The sequence below is a fragment of the Bombina bombina genome, chromosome 5 (genome assembly GCF_027579735.1).
Source record: "Bombina bombina isolate aBomBom1 chromosome 5, aBomBom1.pri, whole genome shotgun sequence".
Taxonomy (NCBI): Eukaryota; Metazoa; Chordata; class Amphibia; order Anura; family Bombinatoridae; genus Bombina; species Bombina bombina.
The window spans coordinates 578,427,804-578,440,922 of record NC_069503.1 but is presented as its reverse complement, the minus strand read 5'-3'; the positions used below and the strand labels follow the sequence as shown (position 1 = coordinate 578,440,922).

Genomic DNA, 13,119 nt, shown 5'->3' with positions numbered 1-13,119 from the left:
ATAAATAAATAAAAAAATAAATCATATCTGCCAAAAGGGCACCTACCATTTTTGTATTAAGGAGCAAACATTTCTGCATTATTTTATTAGGCATAGCATTTCCATTCAAAGGGGCATATCTGTATCAAGCTCCGAATGGAGCTTGATGCCCCGTGTTTCTGGCGAGCCTGCAGGCTCGCCAGAAACAGCAGTTATGAAGCAGCGGTCACAAAGACTGCTGCTCCATAACCTGTCCGCCTGTTCTGAGCCGGTCGGACAGACATCGCCACAATACAACCCGATCGAGTTGATTGACACCCCCCTGCTGGCGGCCTATTGGCCGCGAGTCTGCAGGGGGCAGCGTTGCACCAGCAGCTCTTGTGAACTGCTGGTGCAATGCTAAATACGGCGAGCGTATTGCGTACCGTATTTAGCGAGGTCTGGCGGACCTTATCCGCAGTGTCGGATCAGGTCCGCCAGACCTTGATACATGTGCCCCAATGTATTAGGCATAGCATTTTCATTCAACTAAGCTCAGAGCACTTTCACTTCATTGAGTCACCGCATAAACCATATATACGATAGGCACTGTAATTCCCCCATCTTCACTATCTTTTTTTTGCCTCCGTCTGGGAGGTTCAAGGGGGGAGAAGCCCCCCTTGTAAACCTCATTCCCCAAGGTTCATCAGGGGTGGATGCCGGAGGATTGGCAGGCCGCCTCCCTTGAACCACCTAGCAGAGGCAAAAAAATTATGATGGGGGAATTACAGTACCCATCGTAAATATGTGTATTTAGAGATTCGGTTCAGTGGTGTAGCGCATGCACAGATTTGTTCTCGGCTGCATAAGAATGCTGGACTGCGATTGGTATGTGGTGATAACGATGGATAATGAGGTGACGTGGTGGAGCGTATGCATACTGAAGGAATTTGTGGTCACACTGAGCGCTGTCACTGGAATAACCTGAAAGCTGCTGGAAGTGATCACGATCGCTTCCAGCGCTTGAAAACCCTTGGGACATACAGGGTACGTCCTTGGTCATTAAGTGACAGTTTTTGTAGGACGTACCCTGTTCGTCCTTGGTCCTTAAGGGGTGATCGTGCATGATTCAGAAAAATCATGTGATTTTAAACAGCTTTCTAATTTACTTCTATTCTCAAATTGTTTTCATTCTCTTAGTATAGTTTGTTGAGAAGCAGGGGCGTAAGCTCAGGAAAACTATATGGCAGCAGTTTTACAAGAACGTTATCCATTTGGAAGTGCTCTAGATAGCAGCACTATTTCCTGCCACATAGTTTCCAATTTACTTCTATTTTCAAATTTGCTTTGTTCACATGATATTCTTTGTTGATGAAATACCTAGGTAGGCATCTGAAGCACTATGTGGCAGGAAATAGTGCTGCCATCTAGTGCTCTTGCAAATGGATAACATTTCTTTCAAAACTGCTGCCACATAGTGCTCCAAAAATGGGCCAGCTCCTAAACATACATTCCTGCTTTTCAGCAAAAGCTACCAAGAGGACGAAAAAAAAATAGAAATAAATTAGAAAGTTGTTTAAAATTGCATGATCTATCTGAATCATGACAGAAAATTTGGTTGTTCATATCCCTTTAAGCACCCTCTTGCTTTTGTTTAAAATCTGTCCTTGTCCCGTGTTCCTTTATAGAGCCCAAAAATAATATTCTGTAACCTAAGTTTTCAAAGTTCTGCAATTCAGATAGCTGGTTTAGGCCAAGAAATTGTTATTTGGGCTCTCTTGGAAGAGTGGGAAAGGTGTTCTAAAATTTTCCAGGACCTCAAAAAAATGCTGGACCTCGATATTGAGGCATCCTGCAATAACCTTTTTAAGCATCTGATGCAGAGAGAGGCCTCCTCCGCATTGGCCAGCGATGGTGCCGATCGTTTGGTGGGTAGGAGCCATAGCTTGGAGGCAGGTGGGCGGCCCATCGCTGGTGCGAGTTCCGGATCCTGTTCCTGAGTGTCCGGGAGGGGGGGGGATAGGAGCGTGTGTGTGTGCGCACGGACATTGTTATCATTCCTTGACAAAGCATACCAGCGAAACGTACGTCGGAACTGAACTGTTCTATATTCAGTTTTATTGCGTCTCTACACTAGCCAGGACACCTGGGGGCTTAGCGCTATTGTCTTGCTACTAAAAAGGTTTTGGTTTCAGCAGTCACACTCCTGCTGATCCATTTACCTCTTTGCAAGTTTGGCGATTTGAAGCATTTGTTACAGCATATCTGCTTTTGTACCCTTACATTGTGGTGTTATCAAGGCTTATGTGACGCTTTTATATATTTTAAAATAAATTTGTATCCAAGTTTTGCCTAGTGTACTGTTTTCCCATCAGTATAAAGTGGGAGTGCGCATATCCTTGAGCTTAGTGGAAAGCTCCAACAAATGTGAGTAGTCATTTGTTACAAAACAACTACTTCCTCAAAGTGCCATTACAGATTCACACTATGTTGCAATTTTCTGTTTCCTTTTTTATGGGATCTCACTGAGGAATGCTAACAAGCTGAAAAACTCATCCAGAGGACACAGACATATCCTTGATTCAGAACTTTATTTGGTTTTCCTTTTATGATTTTTGTTATCACATTTATTTCACAGTTAACAGTTTCTTGACATTGCAGGAAGGTAGAATTCAGAGGGCATGGGGCGGAGTCCACCTGTCATAAATAATTCCATAACACAAATGGGTACATAGGCAAACCAACATCTCACGCCAGTAAAATAAAGAAATAGGAAACCTCCTACTTCTCCAACAATAACTAAAAAAGTATACTCACTATCTTTGGAAAAAATTGAAGCAGAGGTCACCCTTAATTAATGAAGCAAGACTGAAATACATAAGATAAGATAAAAGGAACAAAAGGAGAGAAAAGGAAATTTCAGTTAGAAAATTAGAGTGTTTAAAGGTTGCCCTCAGGCCATGGTGAACCTTTGTAGTTTTCCAGAACCACTGTGTATCAGAGCATGAGTCTAGGGCCACTTTATCTTTAAAAAAAAAACACAAAAAAACCTCCCCAATAGGAACTACTTTGCCCCTATATATTTTTTATTCCGTTAAGATAGGGGCATTTTAAGCGTGTTTGAGGTTTTCTCAATATGCTAATATTCTTTAAGAGAGTGTTTTGCATAGTCTAAATTTAGAAAGCAGATAAAATCTTTAAATGGTTAGAAATGTTTGCTAAATTGCATGAAAATAAAATAAATTATTTGATACATCAATATTTACAGTTTTAAATCCACTTACTTATATTTAAAAACATATATATATATTGTACTTTTCTTTTTCCAATAACCGCTCCGATGGCTGAACTAGTGGATAAAGCATAGTTTATCATAGTCCAATCATGCTGCAGCATTGCGCATGTAATTTGAATATTCATAATGTACTATCTCGCTAAAGATCGTATGCGCACAAAAAAACATCAAAAAAGCAAACAAAAGCGAGATTGTAAGCAATAGCTAAGTGGATGTTACATACTTACTATTAGTTACAATACGTCCCCATCCATATCCAGTACTTGGTTAGGAGAGAGGACAGAGGGAAACAGATATGCGCATGTGTTAACCGGATAACTATTTAAATGCGCATGCGAACCACCATGATGTTTCTACCTGGGTAGAACATCATTATAGGACTTGCATAATGAGGACAATAGTGGGTTTGGCAAAATCCACATTTTGGAGTACAAATTGCAGTAAAATGACCAGAAACATTTAATAGGTAACAATTGCAAATATCTTTTATGTATAATGAGGTTTTAAAACAAGTTAAAATAATTTTTGTTTCCTATCCCTTTAAGGAAGTGATGTGTATATGTAGAATAATTTAAAATATTAGGGACTAGAAGAAAAAAAATTATATAGATGCCCTTTGCTGTCTGGTTTCCAGGATTTGCCCCACCCTGTCAGTGATTTATCTTAAAGGGACAGTCTACACCAGAAGTTTTATTGTTTAAAAAGATAGATAATCCCTTTATTACCCATTCCCTAGTTTTGCATAACCAACACAGTTATATAAATACACTTTTTACCTCTGTGATTACCTAAGCCTCTGCAAACTGCCCCCTTATTTCAGTTCTTTTGACAGACATCCATTTTAGCCAATCAGAGCTGGATCACTGGAACTCCACGTGCGTGAGCCCAGTGTTATCTATATGACACACATGAACTAACACCCACTAGTGGTGAACAACTGTCAAAATGCCCTGAGAGAAGAGGCAGCCTTCAAGGGCTTAGAAATTAGCATATGAACCTTGTAGGTTTAGCTTTCAACCAAGAATACCAACAGAACAAAGCAAAATTGGTGATAAAAGTAAATTGGAAAATTGTTTAAAATTACATTCTCTATCTGAATCATGAAAGTTTATTTCTCTTGTTAAGTGTATCCAGTCCACGGATCATCCATTACTTATGGGATATTAACTCCTCCCCAACAGGAAGTGCAAGAGGATTCACCCAGCAGAGCTGCTATATAGCTCCTCCCCACATGCCATTACCAGTCATTCTCTTGCACCCAACGAATAGATAGGATGTGTGAGAGGACTGTGGTGATTATACTTAGTTTCATACCTTCAATCAAAAGTTTGTTATTTTATAATAGCACCGGAGTGTGTTATTCCTTCTCTGGTAGAATTTGAAGAAGAATCTACCTGAGTTTTTCTATGATTTTAGCCGGAGTAGTTAAGATCATATTGCTGTTTCTCGGCCATCTGAGGAGAGGTAAACTTCAGATCAGGGGACAGCGGGCAGATTAATCTGCAAAGAGGTATGTAGCAGCTTATTATTTTCTGACAATGGAATTGATGAGAAAATTCTGCCATACCGATATAATGTAAACTCAGCCTTAAATGCAGTAGCAGCAACTGGTATCAGGCTGTCATGTATGTATATTTTACACTTCAGTATTCTGGGGAATGGCACTTCACTGGAATTATACTGTATGCATAAAACTTTAGCCTAATTTGCAGGGACTAGCAACAGGCTTTTTAATAACACTCAATTTATTAATGTTAAACGTTTTTTGCTGGCATGTAAAATCGTTTAATTTTCTGAGGTACTGGGTGAAAAAATGTTTTGGGCACTATTTTTTTCCACTTGGCAGTCGTTTTATTTAATTTATGACAGTTTACTGATCTCTCTCACTGTTATGTGTGAGGGGGAGGGGCCTTTTTTGGTGCTTTTGCTACGCATCAAAAAATTCAGTCAGAAGTTTGTCTTCCCTGCATGATCCGGTTCATCTCTACAGAACTCAGGGGTCTTCAAAACTTGTTTTGAGGGAGGTAATCACTCACAGCAGAGCTGTGAGATTGTAGTTGACTGTGATAAAAAAATGTTTATTTCTGTATTTTTTTTTTTTTTTTCTGCTATCAGGGTTAGTTATCCTTTGCTAATGGGAGCAATCCTTTGCTAAAATTGTGTTTTTTACAAAGATTTGATGCTATAACTTTTCAGTTTATTAATTTTCAACTGTCATAACTTTTTCTGTGCTTCTTATAGGCACAGTACGTTTTCATATTATAGTAAATTACTTGAAAAGTATTTCCAAGGTGCTAGTTTATTTGCTAGTGTGTTAAACATGTCTGATTCAGAGGAAGATATCTGTGCTATATGTGCTAAAGCCAAAGTGGAGCCCAATAGAAATTTATGTACTAACTGTATTGATGCTACTTTAAATAAAAGTCAATCTGTACAAATTGAACATATTTCACCAAACAACAAGGGGAGAGTTATGCCGACTAACTCGCCTCACGTGTCAGTACCTGCATCTCCCGCTCGGGAGGTGCGTGATATTGTAGCGCCGAGTACATCTGGGCGGCCATTACAAATCACATTACAGGATATGGCTACTGTTATGACTGAAGTTTTGGCTAAATTACCAGAACTAAGAGGTAAGCGTGATCACTCTGGGGTGAGAACAGAGTGCGCTGATAATATTAGGGCCATGTCAGACACTGCGTCACAATTTGCTGAACATGAGGACGGAGAGCTTCATTCTGCGGGTGACGGTTCTGATCCAAACAAACTGGATTCAGATATTTCAAATTTTAAATTTAAGCTGGAAAACCTCCGTGTATTACTAGGGGAGGTGTTAGCGGCTCTGAATGATTGTAACACAGTTGCAATACCAGAGAAAATGTGTAGGTTGGATAAATATTTTGCGGTACCAGCGAGTACTGACGTTTTTCCTATACCTAAGAGACTTACTGAAATTGTTACTAAGGAGTGGGATAGACCCGGTGTGCCGTTCTCACCCCCTCCGATATTTAGAAAGATGTTTCCAATAGACGGCACCACACGGGACTTATGGCAAACGGTCCCTAAGGTGGAGGGAGCAGTTTCTACTTTAGCTAAGCGTACCACTATCCTGGTGGAGGATAGCTGTGCCTTTTCAGATCCAATGGATAAAAAGTTAGAGGGTTACCTTAAGAAAATGTTTGTTCAACAAGGTTTTATATTGCAACCTCTTGCATGCATTGCACCTGTCACGGCTGCAGCAGCATTTTGGTTTGAGTCTCTGGAAGAGACACTTGAATCGGCTCCATTAGATGAGATTACACACAAGCTTAAAGCCCTTAAGTTAGCTAACTCATTTATTTCAGATGCCGTAGTACATTTAACTAAACTTACGGCTAAGAATTCCGGATTCGCCATTCAGGCACGCAGAGCACTGTGGCTAAAATCCTGGTCAGCTGACGTTACTTCTAAATCTAAATTGCTTAATATACCTTTCAAAGGGCAGACCTTATTCGGGCCCGGGTTGAAAGAAATTATCGCTGACATTACAGGAGGTAAAGGCCATGCCCTGCCTCAAGACAGAGCCAAACCTAAGGCTAGACAGTCTAATTTTCGTTCCTTTCGTAATTTCAAAGCAGGAGCAGCATCAACTTCCTCTGCACCAAAACAGGAAGGAGCTGTTGCTCGCTACAGACAAGGCTGGAGACCTAACCAGTCCTGGAACAAGGGCAAGCAGGCCAGGAAACCTGCTGCTGCCCCTAAGACAGCATGAATCGAGGGCCCCCGATCCGGGAACGGATCTAGTGGGGGGCAGACTTTCTCTCTTCGCCCAGGCTTGGGCAAGAGATGTCCAGGATCATATCTCAGGGATACCTTCTAGACTTCTAATTCTCTCCCCCAAGAGGGAGATTTCATCTGTCAAGGTTGTCAACAAACCAAATAAAGAAAGAGGCGTTTCTACGCTGCGTACAAGATCTTTTATTAATGGGAGTGATCCATCCGGTTCCGCGGTCGGAACAAGGACAAGGGTTTTACTCAAATCTGTTTGTGGTTCCCAAAAAAGAGGGAACTTTCAGGCCAATCTTGGATTTTAAGATCCTAAACAAATTCCTAAGAGTTCCATCGTTCAAAATGGAAACTATTCGGACAATTTTACCCATGATCCAAAAGGGTCAGTACATGACCACAGTGGATTTAAAGGATGCTTACCTTCACATACCGATTCACAAAGATCATTACCGGTATCTAAGGTTTGCCTTTCTAGACAGGCATTACCAGTTTGTAGCTCTTCCATTCGGATTGGCTACGGCTCCGAGAATCTTCACAAAGGTTCTGGGTGCTCTTCTGGCGGTACTAAGACCGCGAGGAATTGCGGTAGCTCCGTACCTAGACGACATTCTGATACAAGCTTCAAGCTTTCAAACTGCCAAGTCTCATACAGAGTTAGTACTGGCATTTCTAAGGTCGCATGGATGGAAGGTGAACGAAAAGAAGAGTTCTCTCTTTCCACTCACAAGAGTTCCCTTCTTGGGGACTCTTATAGATTCTGTAGAAATGAAGATTTACCTTACAGAAGACAGGTTAACAAAGCTTCAAAATGCATGCCGTGTCCTTCATTCCATTCAACACCCGTCAGTAGCTCAATGCATGGAGGTGATCGGCTTAATGGTAGCAGCAATGGACATAGTACCCTTTGCACGTCTACATCTCAGACCGCTGCAATTGTGCATGCTAAGTCAGTGGAATGGGGATTACTCAGACTTGTCCCTTACTCTGGATCAAGAGACCAGAAATTCTCTTCTATGGTGGCTTTCTCGGCCACATCTGTCCAGGGGGATGCCATTCAGCAGGCCGGACTGGACAATTGTAACAACAGACGCCAGCCTACTAGGTTGGGGCGCTGTCTGGAATTCTCTGAAGGCTCAGGAGGAGAGTCTCCTACCAATAAACATTCTGGAATTGAGAGCAGTTCTCAATGCCCTTCTGGCTTGGCCCCAGTTAACAACTCGGGGGTTCATCAGGTTTCAGTCGGACAACATCACGACTGTAGCTTACATCAACCATCAGGGAGGGACAAGAAGCTCCCTAGCAATGATGGAAGTATCAAAGATAATTCGCTGGGCAGAGTCTCACTCTTGCCACCTGTCAGCAATCCACATCCCGGGAGTGGAGAACTGGGAGGCGGATTTCTTAAGTCGTCAGACTTTTCATCCGGGGGAGTGGGAACTTCATCCGGAGGTCTTTGCCCAAATACTTCGACGTTGGGGCAAACCAGAGAGAGATCTCATGGCGTCTCGACAGAACGCCAAGCTTCCTCGTTACGGGTCCAGATCCAGGGATCCGGGAGCGGTTCTGATAGATGCTTTGACAGCACCTTGGACCTTCGGGATGGCTTATGTGTTTCCACCCTTCCCGATGCTTCCTCGATTGATTGCCAGAATCAAACAGGAGAGAGCATTAGTGATTCTAATAGCGCCTGCATGGCCACGCAGGACTTGGTATGCAGATCTAGTGGACATGTCATCCTGTCCACCTTGGTCGCTACCTCTGAAACAGGACCTTCTGATCCAGGGTCCCTTCAAACATCAAAATCTAATTTCTCTGAAGCTGACTGCTTGGAAATTGAACGCTTGATTTTATCAAAACGTGGTTTTTCTGAGTCAGTTATTGATACCTTAATACAGGCTAGGAAGCCTGTTACCAGAAAGATTTACCATAAGATATGGCGCAAATACTTATATTGGTGCGAATCCAAGAGTTACTCATGGAGTAAGGTTAGGATTCCGAGGATATTGTCTTTTCTACAAGAAGGTTTAGAAAAGGGTTTATCCGCTAGTTCCTTAAAGGGACAGATTTCAGCTCTGTCCATTCTTTTACACAAACGTCTGTCAGAAGTTCCGGACGTTCAAGCTTTTTGTCAGGCTTTAGCTAGGATCAAGCCTGTGTTTAAAACTGTTGCTCCACCATGGAGTTTGAACTTAGTTCTTAATGTTTTACAGGGGGTTCCGTTTGAACCCCTTGATTCCATTGATATCAAGTTGTTATCTTGGAAAGTTCTGTTTTTAATGGCGATTTCCTCGGCTCGAAGAGTCTCTGAGTTATCTGCCTTACATTGTGATTCTCCTTATCTGATTTTTCATTCAGACAAGGTAGTTCTGCGTACTAAACCTGGGTTCCTACCTAAGGTGGTCACTAACAGGAATATCAATCAAGAGATTGTGGTTCCATCTTTGTGTCCTAATCCTTCTTCGAAAAAGGAACGTCTGCTACACAATCTAGATGTAGTCCGTGCCCTGAAATTTTATCTACAGGCAACTAAGGATTTTCGACAAACGTCTTCCCTGTTTGTCGTTTATTCTGGTCAGAGGAGAGGTCAAAAAGCTTCGGCTACCTCTCTCTCCTTTTGGCTTCGTAGCATAATACGGTTAGCCTATGAGACTGCTGGACAGCAGCCTCCTGAAAGAATTACAGCTCATTCTACTAGAGCTGTGGATTCCACTTGGGCCTTTAAGAATGAGGCTTCTGTTGAACAGATTTGCAAGGCTGCAACTTGGTCTTCTCTTCATACTTTTTCCAAATTTTACAAATTTGACACTTTTGCTTCTTCGGAGGCTGTTTTTGGGAGAAAGGTTCTTCAGGCAGTGGTTCCTTCCGTCTAAAGAGCCTGCCTGTCCCTCCCGTCATCCGTGTACTTTAGCTTTGGTATTGGTATCCCATAAGTAATGGATGATCCGTGGACTGGATACACTTAACAAGAGAAAACATAATTTATGCTTACCTGATAAATTTATTTCTCTTGTAGTGTATCCAGTCCACGGCCCGCCCTGTCACTTTAAGGCAGGTAATTTTTCCATTAAACTACAGTCACCACTGTACCCTATGGTTTTCCTTTCTCTGCATGTTTTCGGTCGAATGACTGGTAATGGCAGTTAGGGGAGGAACTATATAGCAGCTCTGCTGGGTGAATCCTCTTGCACTTCCTGTTGGGGAGGAGTTAATATCCCATAAGTAATGGATGATCCGTGGACTGGATACACTACAAGAGAAATAAATTTATCAGGTAAGCATAAATTATGTTTTTTGACTAGACTGTCCCTTTAATCAGCTGTATGTTGGCAGAGTTGTTTCAATTTCTATTCTGAAAGTCTTGTTTAAATTATACAACTAAATAACAACTTGAGCTGGACTAATAGGATTGATTTGCTTTCCAAAGTTTTTCACTGTGGAAACATTTGTTTCTTATCACCAAGTAATCCTTTTAGTGCTTGCTATCAAACCCCCTTGACACAGAAAACAACATCTACAAGATAAACTGGCTTTTTTTGTTCTTGCATGCCTTAGAATCCAGAAATATACAGCTGACCTTACATTAAAGGGACAGTCAACATCAAAATTGTTATTGTTTAAAAAGATAGATATTGCCTTACTACCCATTCCCTAGCTTTGCACAACCAACATTGTTATATTAATATAACTTAATAACATTTAAGCCTCTAAATGTCTTCCTGTTTATAAGCCACTACAGACAGCCTCTTATCACATGCTTTTTTATTAAAGGGACAGTACACTGTAAAATTGTTTAATTATTAATGTATTTTCAATGACTTGTTATACCAGCTGCAAAGTATAAAATGTGTGAGAAATTATCATTTTATTACTTAACTATCCTGCACCCCACTGTGAGTTTAATTTCTTCTGCTGGCTGTGTTTATTTATTCAATAGCTGAGACTCCAGGAGGTGGTACATAGGTTCCTAGAGTGGAGGGGGAGATAAAGGCTAGGGCAAGGATCTTGGAGGGGGACATTTTGGCCCGTGTACACAGGCTTTAACACTAGTAAATAATAAATAGCCATGTGATCAGGGGGCTGTTAAAAGAGGCTTAGATACAAGGTAACCACAGAGGTAAAAAGTATATTAATATAACCATGTTGGTTATGCAAAACTGGGGAATGGGTAATTAAGGGGTTATCTATCTTTTTAAACAATAAAAATGTTGGAGTTGATTGTCCCTTTTTAGTATTGCATCTATGAGATTGTAGTTCTTAGCCACTGTTTGTTTCCTCTAAACTCGCCTTCAATCTAGAAAACTGTTCCCTTGTGCTTTATTAATAGTACTGCTCACTTATTAACAGCCAATCACAGAGGAATTATCTATTAACCAATGATGGCTGTGGTTTCCTATCAAACATATTAAAGGGCCACTAAAGTCAGAATTAAAGTTTCATGATTCAGATAAAGCATGCAATAGGAAACATAAAATGTTCCCATATACTTATATTAAAGGACCACTAAATGCAGTAAAATTAACGAGTGCATAATAAAATGGCAATGCAATAACACTTACTCATTTTCTGGCCCCTTGTATAATGTGACAGACATCATCTAATTACAGACTATACACATATACCCTGTGAGCTTGTGCACATGCTCAGTAGGATCTTGTTCCCCAGAAAGTGTGCATATAAAAAGACTGCAAAATTTGATGACAGAAGAAAATTGGAAAGTGTCTTAAAACTGCGTGCTCGATCTGAATCATAAAAGTTTATTTTAACTTGAGTGTCACTTTTTAAAGTGACAAACCCCAAAATTTTCTTCCATGATTTGGATAGAACACACAATTTTTTTTTTAAACAACTTTTCAATTTACTTCTATTATCAAATTTGCTTCATTCTTGTTGTCCATTGCTAAAGGAACAGGAATGCACTACTGCCAGCTAGATGAACACATTTAGTCAGCCAATCATAAGAGACACATGTTTGCAGGCACCAATCAGCAGCTAGCTCCCACTAGTGTAGAATATCTGCATATTCTTTTTCAACAAGGGATACCAAAGGAACGAAGCATATTTTTGAAAATAAAAGTGAATTTAATGTGAAAGTCAACCCTAACGTTTTTTAAATGCTAGGATTGACTATTGAAACAAATAAAGGGGACTTTCATTCATGAAGTATAACATACTTCATGCAGAAAGCTCCTTTATTTGTTTCAAGTGATTGCAGTTCTTAGCTGCCAAGGAAGCCCACGGTAGATCGCTGTTTGGCTAGAGAGGTGCCGTTTTCACCTCTTAGCCAATAGTCGTGCGGTAAATCTGACTTGGGGCTCTTGGGAGCCGGATTTCCCACACGCTATTTGCTAAGAGGTGAAAACATTGCATCTTAGCAAAATACATTTCTGCCTTGGGCTTCCTGAGCAGCTAAGAACGGCGATCGCTTGAAACAAATAAAGGAGCTTTCTGCATAAAGTATGTTATACTTCATGAATGAAAGTCCCCTTTTATTTGTTTCACTAGTCAATCCTAGCGTTTCACAAATGGGAAGGGTTGACTTTCACTTTAAAAGTGTCTTCAAATTACATGCTGTATCTGAATCATGCAAGTTTTTAATTTTGACTTTCCTATCCCTTTAGTAAGATGCACACTTTCTGAAGCTCCAGCTCCTAATCAGCATGGGCAAAAGTGCATAGTATCTGTAGTATGTGATTGGCTAATGTTAGTCGCATGATACAGGGGAATATTGGATTAACTTTGAAACTTGCAGGAAAATATTCTAATGCTCATTTCAAATTCAGCTTTCCGTTTCATAAAAATGTCTTATGGGCATTTGATATATCTTTGACACAAGTGAACTTTGTTCACAAACAATTTCTTTCATTGAGATTTATAAGTGCATAAATCATAGTGTCTGAAACCATGCAAAAGCCAGTGGCCTTAGTTTGTCGTACACTTGTTATATGTATTATGTTTGAATTTTTATGATTACAATATCTTACATGTGATTTTCATCATCTGCTTAGTTATTATTTTTTTATAATGTATTCTTATTTTAAACCTTCTCTTATAAAGATATCACATTTACATGTATTTAATTTTTATTATAGTCCTGCAAA

General features: G+C 40.4%; 1 protein-coding gene across 1 annotated transcript in view; it reads left to right on the top strand.

The window, feature by feature from the left end:
- LOC128660602 (succinate dehydrogenase [ubiquinone] flavoprotein subunit B, mitochondrial) overlaps positions 1–13,119 on the top strand; it is a 76,962-nt gene that overhangs the window by 3,657 nt on the left and 60,186 nt on the right. The window lies entirely within an intron of this gene.